General features: G+C 41.8%; 1 protein-coding gene and 1 long non-coding RNA gene across 2 annotated transcripts in view; one reads left to right on the plus strand and one right to left on the minus strand.

Annotated features, from left to right (window-relative positions):
* The window catches only part of CDH6 (cadherin 6), a 123449-nt gene that overhangs the window by 39639 nt on the left and 69404 nt on the right, over nucleotides 1–14406 (minus strand). The window lies entirely within an intron of this gene.
* Nucleotides 13336–14406, plus strand: part of LOC144313045 (uncharacterized) — a 29403-nt gene continuing 28332 nt past the window's right edge. Inside the window, exon 1 of the long non-coding RNA XR_013378725.1 lies at nucleotides 13336–13601. This is a non-coding gene — a long non-coding RNA (uncharacterized LOC144313045). The remainder of the gene's footprint in view (nucleotides 13602–14406) is intronic.

Here is a 14406-nt window from a genome sequence, read left to right on the forward strand (position 1 = left end):
GAAATGGACAAAAACCAGTCTACTTTCACTTTTAACCCATAAACCTGCCACTGCTCCCTGGGGACTTCAGATACATAATCTCAAGGCTATATATAGAAAGGACTTCAGGTCTGTGGAATCCCTCCCTTGATTTTAGAAATAGCAAAATGAGTTTTGGTGACAGGAAGAGCCAATTCCCAGTATAAAAAATTAAGAAGTCAGTGGGAATGGAATGGAAGCATGACCTGCAGCCAAGAGCCTGGAACCAGTAATTTTTGGTGACTATATTTATAAATGGAATTCATGAGTTTTATTCTAGTTGGTTGGGCCCATCTCTTGATACATTAAATGGGCTTTAAAAAAATCAAGAAAAATCTCTTTTTCTCTGACAAAACCTAGGATCAAGCTGCCTCCATATCCCATGTTCTTTTTCAAGTGGACTATGTTGCTTTTTTATAATGACCTGAAAAATTATATTCTTCTATACAATATAAATAATTTGATTGATTTTTATAACAGTGGAAATATTTTATCTTTAAAGCATTCTCTTATATGATTCATCTGTTTGACAACTGGTCTGGCTGGGTTTTGGGAAAATAATAATAGCAGACATTTATTAAGCCTATTCTGTGGGCCAGGAAATGTGCTGAACTCATTACATAGATACATAAATTGTTACGCATCATGACACTCTTCATATTTCCTCTTAACTGATGAGGAAACAGAGGCAAAATAAGAGTTAAGTAATTTCTTAGCATCATACAACCAACGAGCAGTATTTGAGTCCATATGATCTGATACCTCCATGTATTCTGTTAACTACAACACAAATATTATCTCTGAATGTTTGCATTCAGATCTATGAACGTTCATTAAAGGATTACTCTGTACCAAACAATATTTTATTTATTTTTTAAAAATTAAAAAAAAATTTTATTTATTTATTTTAGTGGGGGGGGGAGGGGTAGCTATAGAGAGAAGCAGACTCCCCACTAAGCACGGAGCTGGACTTGGGGTTCAATCTCATGACCCTGAGCTGAAATCAAGAGTCGGGTGCTTAACAGACCGAGCCACCCAGGCCCCTCCCAAACCGTATTTTAAGTGCTGAGTTACAAAGATCTATCTAATTCAGGATTTTCAACCTCTGCAATATTGACATTTTGCGCTGAGTAACTCTTTGTAATAGAACCTATCCTATGCATTATAGGATGTTTAGCAGCATTCCTGGCCCCTACCCACTAGATGCCTGTAGGACTTTTCAAGTTAAGACAATCAAAAATGTCTCCAGATGGTGCCAAATGTCCAGTGGGGGACAAATTGCCTCCACTGAGAACCACTGATTGAATTCTGTTTGTCTATCTATCCATCTGTCTGTAGTCTATTGTCTTTCTATTCTTCCATTTCTTTCTCATTTGTGTACTTTGTAAATTTAAAATACATTCAAATAATACTATACAGATTCTGCATTTGCAGAGACTCTACACGACCCCACTCAATTCAATTTTTATCTTTTGTTAGATTTAATAACCATTGAAACAGACCTTGTGTTATGTGGAGGAGAATTTCTGACAAAGTGCTAAAAGCAAAAGAATTTTAAATCTAAACTCAGGAGAAAATTTTTAATTCCCTTGACATTTATCTTTTATACTCAATACCTTGAATTTAATGTCAAAAGTACCAGAGTAACTATAAAATGAACAAAACTTTAGTGCTGTAATAGTTGTGGGAGGCAGGATAATAGCTCTCCCAAAGATGTCTATGTCCTAATTTCTGGAACTAGTGACTAAGTTACCTTACCTGGCAAAAAGGACTTTACAGATGTGATGAAGATAAAGGTTTTTACACAGGGAGATTACCCTAGATTATCCAGGCAAGCCTTATAAGGGAAGGAGGTAGGGGAGAGTTAGAGTCAGATGGAAATGTGATGATGGAACAGAGTTCAGAGTGTGTGTGTGAGACACAGTAGGCTGCTGACTTTGAAAATGGAGGAGGAGACTATGAACCAAGGAACACAGGCAGCCTCTAGAAGCCCAAAAAGTCAGACGGATGCTCCCAGAAGAACATCCTGCAGACACCTTGATTTTAGCCCAGTGAAACCCATTTCAGACTTCTCACCTCCAGAATTGTAAGATAATAAGACTGTACTCTTTGAAGCCACTGAGCGTGAGGTAATTTGTTTCAGCAGCCATAGGAAACTAAGGCAGTAGTTCCTTATCCTTGGAATTCAAGGTGGTCTGAAATTGAATGTGGTCCTTCAAGAATCCCAGCAAAAAGTAAGAACACTCACCTTTGGTGAGCTCTTACTATGTGTCACATACTGCAAGAAAGTGTTGTGTGTTACATCAGTTAATGCTCATGACTCCAGGAGCTAACATTTACTCTCTCCATTTTTTTTTTCTTTAGGAGAAACTGAGGTCAGGGAGGTTAAGTAACTTACCCAAAGTTCAGGGCATGGGCAGGAGGGATACCAAGATCTGCCTGTCTCCAGTGTCTATGCTAATTCACACCAGAGCATACTGCCACACAGCACTCCCCAGGATGATTACAGAGGTTTCTGCATTCATTGTATTTATTATATTAGACCCCAGGCTAAGTTATTTGTAAATTCTATTGGCACAAATGATACAAACTGTAATAGATGTTATTGTTCATTTGGGATTTATCAATTAAACAAATGCCTTTTGGTTTATTCATCACATGAAGTTATTTCCCCAAAAAGGCATTGTTTACTGCCTTTAGCTTGACTCTGGATGGCCAAGGTCTTTGGCAGACTGTGACATTAGTCTCAGCTCTTGCTTAGTCTAACATTTTCATTTTCAAAAAGCCAGTGGTAAATCAAGCTGAGAGCCAGATACCCAGTCAAAAGTTGATTTAGTAAGGCACCGTAACTCACTGGTTACAATCCTACCTTTTTGCCTGATGGTATCATCTCTTTAGTAATTGTCAAATCTAAGGACACATGCCCACACAAAGGTACATGGACGCTCCCTGGGTCCCTCCTCTCTGATTTCCCCTCTCGCTCTGACACATACACTTTGGAAGAAAATATTAAAATATAAATGCAGACATTTGAGACATGATGACTCAAATGGCAGAAATTTCTTAAAAAAGGTTTCTCACTAGCTAATGGACTTTTCCTAAAATGTGTTTTTCTTCAGCAGTAAAAGATATGTAGGAAGGAATATTCTTATATTGACTCTTAGAATCTAAAAAGTTCAAGTTACAATTTTTATAAAACAAGTAGTTTGTTTGAGAGAGGGACTATTTCTTGTTCAAATCTTAACTCTCAAGCATCCTGAATGTACTCAATAAATGATGACTAAATGGAATTCTGTAACCTACTCATAAAGTTCTGGTGACTGATTCTAGGAGATAACATTATAAACACATTCATTTATTAGTTTTCCTTGCTTGGGAACCAGTTTATAAGTTATGATTTGAACAGTTTCTTTTTCTTTTTTTGTTTGTTTCTTTCTTTCTTCCTTTCCTCCTTCCTTCCATCTTTCCTCCCTCCCTCCCTTCTTTCTTTCCTTCCTTCAAGAGGCCGATGAAACAATCAGCGAAGAGAAATGTGTAGGATCTGGATGGCCAGGCTGGAGACAGTGTTCACAAGTGAGCTAATGCCATGAATTTGAGGGCTCTTCTCATACAGTTCCAACTTCTAAGCAATTATGCTTTTGTTTCATCTGTCCATCATGTCTAAAATACTTTCTGCTACTCCAATCACTTTGCCTGCCTGGCACTGATTCCTTTTGTGTTGTGTTTTCTATTCTGTCTCTTTATCCCGTATCCTCGTACCCTTCCTTTCTTTAGAAAGTACTTGATGGTTTGCCATTGTAGTAAAGTTTCAACTGCTGCATTATCATTTTAAAACTGAAGTAAGTGATGTCTAGACTGTTGGAAGGGAGATAAAATGGAGTAAAATACTGCCACTCAAGTTGGACCAAGTCACTTAGTTTTTCTTGATTTGGCTCTAAAAATATTTTCCTTAAAAAGGAAGGTGGATGGGTGATGACCAACATCAGAGCTTTTGCACAAGATAAATAGCCCCTCCCTTTTTTACTCTTTTTACATAATACCCATAGTTGGGAAGATGGATAGGACACTCAAGATACAAATCGTCTCATTACAAAAAGAATTTTTTTCCTTTCTTTTTTTTGTCTATATGAGATGAATCCTAGCCACGCCAAACCTCGTGTAGTAATAGTTGTTTCACAGCATGTAAATCAAGACATCATACCTTACACCTGAAACTTAAGTAGTGGTGTATGTCAATTATTTCTCAATGAAAGTGGAGAAAAAAGATACAGTTGGACAAGAAGGTAACTTTTTACAGTCCATTCTGCTTTACTTGACTTCTAAAGTGGAAGTTTGCTTTCCGGAAGGTATTTACCCTCACTGGGAGGTGAGGTGAGGAAGGGGGTGAGGGTGAGGAAGAAGCTGTAGGCTATAGATTAAGTAAGGAAATGAGCCAGTCTCATGCTTCCCAATTTGTAGAAAGAAAACAATAAAGCATGCTAAAATTTTGCATGACTGTATGTTAAAGCCGAATTTTTGGGCATCTTTTTTTCCTGTTTCTCTTCTGAATTGTGCTCATCTATAAATGGTAGAAAGAGTTAAGATGAGATTATTTTCCAGAAATGATTATTTTTCCTCTGAGAACTCAAAATATGTTGATTAGGAGAACATACAGTTGGTAAAGAAAAGAATTGGTCATTATATAGAATTTTTCTCTTCCTATATTATCACATTTTCCCCCATAGTTGATTTTCTGTGTGTGAATCATTGCAATCAACATTTTCAGGTCTTAAATGATTTCTTTTTTGCCAGGCCCTTGAATTGTCTGCACAATGTAGCTTTCTAGGAATTTTAGGAAAAATGTGCTTTCTATTGGTCAACTCTCACTTTTTCCCATTTTGCTTCAAACTTTCTTATACTGAGACCCTAAATGATGTCTGGTTTTCATTTGTAAAAGTCCTAAAGGAACGAACTTTTATGATATGATATTATTTGCTGTATATTCTCTTTTTATCTTTCTTGTTTATGCACATACAACTGTGTTGTCTTCAGTTTCTCTGGTTTGCACTAAGGTAGCTTGAGCTTTTTCCATTGTATCATAAAATATTTGTGTCATTTTGATGTGAAATTTCCAGAGGTAGCTTCCATGGAAAGACATAATAAATTTAGTTTATATGTTTACTACCTAATATATCCTTGAACTTTAAAGACTTTAGATTTTCAGTTGTCAACCCAGTGACACAAAACACTATCAGTGATATCCATATCAAACTATGCACACCAATAAACTGGGAAACACTTCTAGATTACATGGCAGGTTTTTATCTCTTTAGTCATTGCAGCTTAATTCAAGTAATATTTGGTTGTTTCCACTGTGCATATCTGTGCCAGGCACTTTTAAGGATACAAACATGAATAAAACATGTAGTCTAGGGTCTTGCAGAGTTTACAAAGATATAAGTATGTGAAGATTCAAATTCAATATCTAAAGTACTAATTGAAAAAGGAGCCCTGGGACCTGACATAAAACACTACTCAATATATTGAAGGTCAGAGTTGAACTTTAAACAAAGAATTAATTATTTTGCTCTTAAAAAGGTGAAGCATTCAGGACAAGAAATTAAGTCAAGAGTGATTTTCCCTCAGTAAAACTTTGGTTCAATAACACAAGAGATTATGATATTAATTCCAACCTAACAACTTAATTACGATTATTCCAACTTAAAACATGAGTATACCCTAAGTGCAATAGTCATTTCTTGCATTGTTGGATGCATTCAAGTTTGTACTGAAAAAATAATGAGACCTAATCAGACTTTTACCATTTCATAGTGATTTAAATAATATGAACTCCAAATTGTGCCGTAAGGGGATGATGTTTTAAAATGAAATAAGAAATAGCCTTACTAGAAGGATCTACAAAAGTTACCAGGATCATCAAACAAGGTGAAGAGTAGTGCACATTTTATTTTTAGTTTGGTTGGGATAATAAGGAAGACTTCATATTTTTATACATGCGTAGTTCTGTGAATTGCTGTTCTGAGTCATATCTGCAGCTGCCTTAGCGGCTTGGCACCGTCTTCTGGCCCGTGATACTTGACTTCACGGAAGGAGACTGAACCCTAGTGCAGTAATCCGCTGGGCACCTTTGCTTCTTCCTTCTCTTCCTTGGTCCCATTCTTTGAAGGCACACTTGATTGCAGGGTGACTTCCCTTCTTAGATGGTCTTCCCTTTGTGAGTATATGCCAGACCCCGTTCTAAGCCTTTCTGTGTATTAATTTATTAAATCCTCACCTCAATAACTTTCTTACTCCCTCATGTAACAGTCGAAGAAATGGGGAGCAGGGATGTTAACTACCTTGCCCAGTATTACCCAGGTGGTCATAGTGTAGCTGGGGGCACAGACACAGGCAGCCTCCTTGGCTATTAGCTTAACTCTCTAGTGCATAATTGTCGAATGAATGAAAAGCATTTTCTCTCCAAACCTATTAAAAAATGTCATACCCGAGATAACTTCTTCAATTGCCTCCTTATCTCCAATTTCTGTGTCCTCTAGTCACCATTAAATCCCACATCCAGCCCCATTCCTGCCCTCAGGTCTTCTGAAACATATCAATTCAAATATTCATATATTTCACACATCTAGACATTTTAATCTTTCAAAATGCCCCTCTTTAAGAAAAGAGTGTGTATGTATTCTCTGTGAATGGAAAACTGGAAGAAGCTGTGACTATTTTCCTGGTGAAATATTTTGTCATGCTGCTTTTCTTTTTTTATTCCAGGTCACGTAATTTCAAATTTGATTCCTCACATTGACCTTTGAGAATATCTATTCTTTCTACTTATTTATCAAAATAGCAATAAAAAAAATCTCTTTGTCTTAGGAGAATTCTGTACTTTCATTCAACCTCTTCTTTAATTCCAGATGGAAAGATAGGTTGCAAAGAATATTGATATATTTAGCATGCTCATGAGGATTATATTACATTGTCATTTTAATAATTGACAACATAAAAGCTTATAGGAAGGTGGAATTTGCTACTAGCAGACTACATCTACGAAACAAAAGATGCCTTCTTTAGATTCCAATGACACATTAGCATATCAAGATAATGTCTAAATTTGATGAAGGTTATCAAAGGCAGAACCTCTACCAAAAAAACCTTGTTTATTTTGATAAAACAGGACAGAGCATAAGGAAGACATCTTTTAATTTTGACGGGAGAGATAAAGCCTTCTGAAAGTTAAACTTATAACTCTGGTTACAGTATATTCTTGGCTTCTCGTGTTGAAATTAATGTCATTTAAATCAGTGGAGATGAAAAAAAAATCAATAAGTCAGGGATATTTATCTGAATTTTGCAATAAAATTTAGCCAAAATGATAATTAAGGATTTTGATTTGAAAAGAAATGTCAACCGGGATGTTGGCATTTTGCATATTTAAATTCCCATCTCCTATGGTGGGCTGATAATATGACAAAAAAAAAATTCTGGTGCAAATCAAATATTTGTATTACTTGATAACTGCACAAATAAGTTAAGGTAATCAGTAAATAAATACTTAGGAATGCCTATGGTATAGATTGGAGGGGATTTGTTATAATGAGCATGTAGAGTGCCTATAACTTTCCAACAACCCCTAGAACTGTTCAGTTTGTGGAGTTAGGAGATAATATAGCTCAGTGGGAACAAAAAGGATCTGACTCCTTAACTCTCTTTTATTCACCTTGATCCCTCCATTTTGTTCAACAAATTGAATTACAAGCAGGAGGATATGGGATTCCACAGACATAAATGACATGGAAGTTGGAGGATCTGGGGTTGGGTCCTTCTTTGCCTTGTTATATTTTACTTTGATTGTGTGACCTGGGCAATCGAACAGTGTTGCCTTTGGGTTTATGACCAAGGTCAGACATTCTAACCATTTTGCTCTCTACACGAGCAGCTGTGCAGAGAGGGAACGTTTAAGACTCAGAGAACTGCTGTCACACAGGACATCTTAGCATCAAATAGCAAATTGAAGCTTATGTCATTAAGAAAGGGAACTCAGTTGGCGAGAATGGAAACACAATGAGGATTACTGCCAATATTGGCAGTTGGGAAGTTACTTTTTGAAATATTTCTTTCAAAGTACAGTCGACCAGCCATTCCACGGTCTCTTAAATACACTAACCAATTGAAATATAAAAATGTTAAGTGGCCTAGCATTAAATTTAAATGATGAAAAAGAAAGATGTGCCCAAGGCACTTGTCCTGACTCAGGGAGAAAAGATTATTGCAGGTCATTGAACCAGAATAGAAGTTTAGAGGTTATCAAGGGAAATAAAAAGAAAAGACACACTTTCACCACGATGACCAAAAAGACTGCTAATTGCATATCTAGTTTTAAAATGCCCACATGTAACTATTTTGAATATCACTGATGTAGTCTGAAAATTAAGATCAAGAGAAAGTAAAGGGAATGTGCGTAATCATAATGCAAACATATTTGTGTAGCTCTTTAACATTAGTCTTAATTTTTTTTTTCCCTTTCTATTTACCCTTGGGTTTCACACATCAGATTCCTAGCAGATATTTCTGGCATTGAGCCACATGCAGTCACTGAATGTCAAAGCATGTTCTGGGAATGTTTTTTCATTCGTGCCTTGCAATGGCTCTGTGAGTAGTGGACGTAAGGGGAAGGACTCTAAGTGAGCAGTTGTGAGGTCAGCCAAGCTCATTGCCAAGTCTAGCAGGCTGAGCACTTAGGCGGAAATACTTGAGTACTCTGAGCCTTGGTTTACTCATCTGTAAAACAGGGATATAAATCATATCTTGGCATTAGTGTTGCTATGAGGATCAATGAGATAAGACACTCGAAGCCCTGAACAGAGTGTCTGGAAAGAAGCAATAATGCTCAGGAAATGTTAGCCGTGACGATGCTTTTAATCAGATGCTGCTGTTTGAAGTGACTGACGGTGGTGAAATGACTCTCCGAATCACCCTTCAAATTAGTGCCAGGAGGTTTCTATACTGAAACTTAAGAGGCTCTTTTCAGAAAAAAGAAAGAAAAAAAAAAGGAATACAAGAAAGCAGTATCTTAAGGATAGCATCTTTTAAGTGGCCTTCCAGGATGAATATCATATTGCTTCGTGTTTACTGAATTCAGACCATGTGATTCGAGGAACAAATAACTGTTCATTACTAATTTTAAGGGGGTATATGGATGACAACTTTTATTTTTACACACCGTTAAAACATTACTGTTGGGCAACCCTGTCGGGACCCCTCTCACTTTTGAGAACTTTCTCTGTTTCTCTGCTTAATAAACTTCTATCTCTTGGCTCAAAAAAAACAAAAACAAAAACAAAAAAACCCAAAAACCCCACAAAAACAAAAACCCCACAAAAAAGCAAAAAACAAAACAAAACAAAACAAAATAAACTACTGTCTAATTATCCTTTGTTAAATGGGGTAGACATTAATTTTAAAGACTCAGGAGACAGGCATCTTAGGAGGACCTGTACATTACAGCCTCAAACAGAACCCAAATTTTCATGTTGTTTAAAGAAAGCACAGGGCAGCCGGGGTGGCTCAGCGGTTTAGTGCCTCCCTTCAGCCAGGGGCCTGATCCTGGAGACCTGGGATTGAGTCCCACATTGGGCTCCCTGCACGGAGCCTACTTCTCCCTCTGCCTGTGTCTCTGCCTCTCTCTCTCTCTCTCTCTGTGTGTCTCTCATGAATAAATAAATAAAATCTTAAAAAAAAATAAAGAAAGCACAGCATATCTATTTTTTTGGGGAAAACTCCACAAGAGAAAACCATCATCAGCTTCCAAAAGGGCATCAACTTCCAAAAGGGCAACATCAGAAAATATCTATGAAAATGCACAGTTTGTCAAATGAAAACAGAACTCCTGGTATGCCGGTACAAATAGAAGTATCTCGAATGCTTCTAATGGAGATTCATCTCATGTATACATATTATGTGGAAAGAGAACAGAGAGAACATTGTAAAGAATAAAACGGAGAAGACCAGGGAATTCCACATTGCTGTGGGCAGTTTAATGAGCATGTGCAAATCTTTTGCCTAAAACTGGGCCAAGGTCTGAGGTTTTCAATATTTTCATCCTTTTTTTTTTTTTTTTAAGATTTTGTTTATTTATTCATGAGAGACACAGAGAGAGAGGGGGGCAGAGCCACAGGCAGAGGGAGAAGCAGGCTCCATGCAGGGAGCCCCACGTGGGACTGGATCCGGGGTCTCCAGGGTCACGACCGAGGCCGAAGGCAGGTGCTCAACCGCTGAGCCCCCCAGGCGTGCCTCATCTTTGTATTAATGATGCCCACAAGCCCAGGATCTAGTCTCTACGGACCTACGTTCTTCTTTTCGTATTGAACTTCGTCTCCACCGCAATCATCATCGAGGAGCTGCGACACTGTGTGCAGCTGGCAGGGCCCTTCTGCCAACGACGATGCTGCTAGTCCACTCAAGCCAAAGGTAACCTGGGCGGATTTCGAACGAGATCCACCCGCCTTCCTGTCCCCCCTTGGCGGGAGGGCAGGTGCCTCCGGGTCTTCTGTGCCAGCGGTAGCGCCGCTTCCCCCCGCGGGCGGCCTGCGGGGTCGGGAGGGTCTCGGCGTCCGCCCTCCGCTGCCTCCCCGTGACCTTGGCCGTGTCGCCGCTGACCTTGCCGCCTTCTCACCATCGCGGCCCCTATAGGCGGCCGAGTCCATATCAGCATCCTAAACAACGCAAAACCAACTAAGATTCTCTGGCGGAGGGGACTCTGATCTGGCACCGTCCTCGCTTATCACAGATACTACGGGGGATCCGGGGGCAGAGGACGTCGGCGAAAGGATGACGAGATCCTTTGAAGTCGCCCCCAGATGGTCAGGTGTTCGGGGAACAGAATCCCATCCCTTATCCCCGTCTGTCTGTGTATCTCAGTCTTAAGCCCAGGAACTGACCCATACGGGGCAACCCTCCCTTCCTCCCTCGCTCCCCTACCTGCCACCGCCTTCTTGGGGCGGCGCCTTGCTCTTGGGGAGGCGCGGAGGCTGCTCCTAAACCCGAATCTGGACGGTCAACGTCTCACCCTCACCCGTAAGGGGCCTTCCCCACCCTCGGGCCCAGGAGGTGTACCCTTCCCCCCTCCCTCCCCTGCCTCCCTCCCCCTCTCCTTCCCCGCTCCCTCCCTTTCTCCTCCCGCCTCTTCCCTCCCTCCCCCTTCCCCCTCCCTACCCCTCTCCCCTTCCTCCCTCCTTACCTTCGCCCCTCCCTCCCCCCTTCCTCCCTCCTCCTCCCCTCTTCCCCCTCCCCCCTCCACTGCCCTTCTCCTCCCCTTTCCTTCCTCCTTCCCCTTTCCCCCCTCCCCCTCTCCCTCCTTCCTCCCTCCACCCCTCTCCCCTCCCTTCTCCCTCCCCTTTCCACCCCCTCCCTCCTCTCCTTCCCCCCACTCCTCCCCCTCCCTCCCGTCTCTACTGCTCTCCCCCTTCCTTCCTTCCTCCCCTTTCCCCCCCCTTCCCCTCTCCTTCCCCACTCCCTTCTCCCTCTCTCCTCCCTCCCCCTTCCCCCATCCTTCCCCCATCCTTATCCCTCTGTCCTTACCTTTGCCCCTCTCTGCCCCCTCTTCCCTCCCCCCTTTACCTCTTCCCTCCCCCTCCCTTCCTCCCTCCCTCCCTCCCTCCCTCCCTCGCCCTCTGCGCCCCGGCTCTGCGCTCGCCTCACCGGCCACGGGACCCAGGGACAGGCCGGGGGCCCACGGGTCCGGTCGCCTCGCCCCGTGTTCCAGGTTGTACGTGTCCCCTGGTCTCTCGGCGCCATCGTCACCCCGGCCTCGGGGCTCCCTCCCTCCCTCCCTCTTCCCACCACCGCCCTCCTGCACCTCGGGACCCCGGGATCCGCCCTCCTGCACCTCGGGACCCCGGGATCCGCCCTCCTGCACCTCGGGAACCGGGGATCCCTCCTGCACCTCGGGAACCCGGGATCCCTCCTGCACCTCGGGAACCGGGGATCCCTCCTGCACCTCGGGAACCGGGGATCCCTCCTGCACCCCGGGACCGGAGCCGCAGCCGCAGCGCACGGCCACCCGCCCCCAGGCGCGGCCGCACTTGTCTCCCTTAGGGCCTCGGGCCCTCGGCGCGGTCAGTCTTCACCTGGTTCGTTCCGGGCCCCAAGGATAGACTCTGGGAACTGCCACTTAATTCGGCCCACAGCAGGGCTTAAGGTTCCCTTGGCCCCGGGACACCCCTTCCCGCCGACCGAGCGCGCTGAGCATCGGGGAGCCCACGGGGGCCGGAGGCATTTTCGGATTTCTTTGGATTTCGAGCAAAACAGCGACACTTGGGCTCCGTCGGGCTCCGGGTGGTTCACAGGGTAGTTCACAGTTTCAACAGTAGGTGGTGCTACCTTCCTTTCGGTGATGTCATCTGTCCCCGGATGCCCCACAGTGTCCGTGCTGGGCGGGGACAGTGCAAAATCAATGTGGAAAGGAAATAAGGGGCAGGGTCAACCCTTAGAAGTTGTGCAGTGCCCAGTAGGCGCCCGCATCCGGTCAGTAAGGAACTCTGATTATTTCACAATAAGATCAAAATACTATTTTTTCTGTTAATTGCTGTGTATTCCCCCCTCCCCCAAATAGCTACTTATTTGTTAGAACAAAAATACCTATTAAGTTGTTTGGACCTGTTTCTTGTGTCCTGAGCACACTGTGAAACCAATTATTGAGATAATAAGGGTACCGTGAACCAAGAATGTTTTGGAACCTCTGCTATAGTCTAATCCTATTTTTTCTTGTTCTTTTCCAAAAGTTTCTTAACATCAGGTATATGCTTTGTCCCAGATCTACTTAAAAGTAGACCAACCTGTTGCTACATAAGGAACAGACTTTTCTTAAAATTTTTTTTTCGGTCTATTTTTAATTAGTAAAAGTATGTTATACTGAAATCCTTTCATGTGTTGATCAAACATAACCCCAAAGGTAGATTCGGGGGGAAATGCCCTGTTAATAGAGCAAGAACACCTCTTAAACACATCTGACATAGCAATGCTGGGGACCACGGCAACCTCAGTGATTTGCCCTGGCCTTTTTTTTTTCCCCCAACAGATATTCTCTTATGTGTCACAAGGAAGTGGAATGAGGTAAGGATGATGGTGAGGTAGGGAAATATGTCTAGCTGCCAAAAGAAATATCCACCTCTGACTAGTTACATTGAAGCTGTGATTGGGAAGGGATTTTGCCACCATCCTCTACATTTCTCACCCACTGAGAGATCCCTTAATTTCCTCATTTTACTTCTGCAGTGATATAAAAATCAATATCCCACTTCAATGCATTACAGATAATCATTAATAGAGTGTAGACATGGATTTTGTCACCAATAATAAGAACATCCTTATGCACCTATGTGCCAGCCACTAGTTCTCTTAGTTTAACGACACTGCGACTCCATGACGTAGGCACTGCCTCCTGCTTCTTCTCGACGAAGAAACTAAAGCCTCGGAAGGTTAACAACCTGGCTGGGGCCACACAAATGGCAGTGCAGTGACGCAGCCTCAGATCTGCTGGAGTCCACAGCTCAAAACTTTTCCCCGTGGCAAGATTACCTCTCACAATGATCATGGTAAACTGATTCCTATGCAGTTTCCTCCATTTCAGCTTCTAGCATCCTGAAATATCCTAGCCTTTCTTTAAAAATACGTAGTATTTTTGCTATAAAATGGCATCACGATTTTAGAAGAAAAATGGAAAGAACGGGGAATCAATTACTTAAAGCATTTAAAACGACTTAATCTTCTATGACAATGTTATTTGTACTATAGAAAATTGCAAAGATTAAAGATTGCAAGATGATGATTATTATTATTTACAACCATTGCTCTGTTGATACAGTGCTTGCCAGTCAGATTTCACAAGGACATGGAGTGAGGTACAGGTGAGTGGACTGTCTTTCTCCAGCAGTCACACAGCGTGTGAGTTTCACATCAAATACAAGGCTAAACCCTTGGGGAATCTGTGTTGACGTTCACCCCTTCACTGAATACTTCCTCTCCTACTTTATTCCACATTAATAATTCATTCATTGGAACAATGCCTGGTTACCTCAGCCCAAGCCATGGATGGCTTTCCTTCATTTATAGTGGTAAATACTTAAAGAGAATATTTGCACCTCCTTATTTAGGGATATCTGATAACAGATTGGAATGTGAACATGCAGCCCTTGGAATCTGCAAAATTTACGCTATTTGCATGATATCCCAACATAGTCGTTTCAAAATCATAGCTGCAATCATAAACAAAGACATTTTATCATTTCTGTTATGTTCATCCTGTTTACATAAAGGGTATGTGACAATTACATTTCCTATCAATACCATATTGTGGGACACAGAACCCTGCAAAAGTGCAAATCCGTGTCTCTATTTTTT

Source organism: Canis aureus, chromosome 4 (assembly GCF_053574225.1).
Source record: "Canis aureus isolate CA01 chromosome 4, VMU_Caureus_v.1.0, whole genome shotgun sequence".
Classification (NCBI taxonomy): Eukaryota; Metazoa; Chordata; class Mammalia; order Carnivora; family Canidae; genus Canis; species Canis aureus.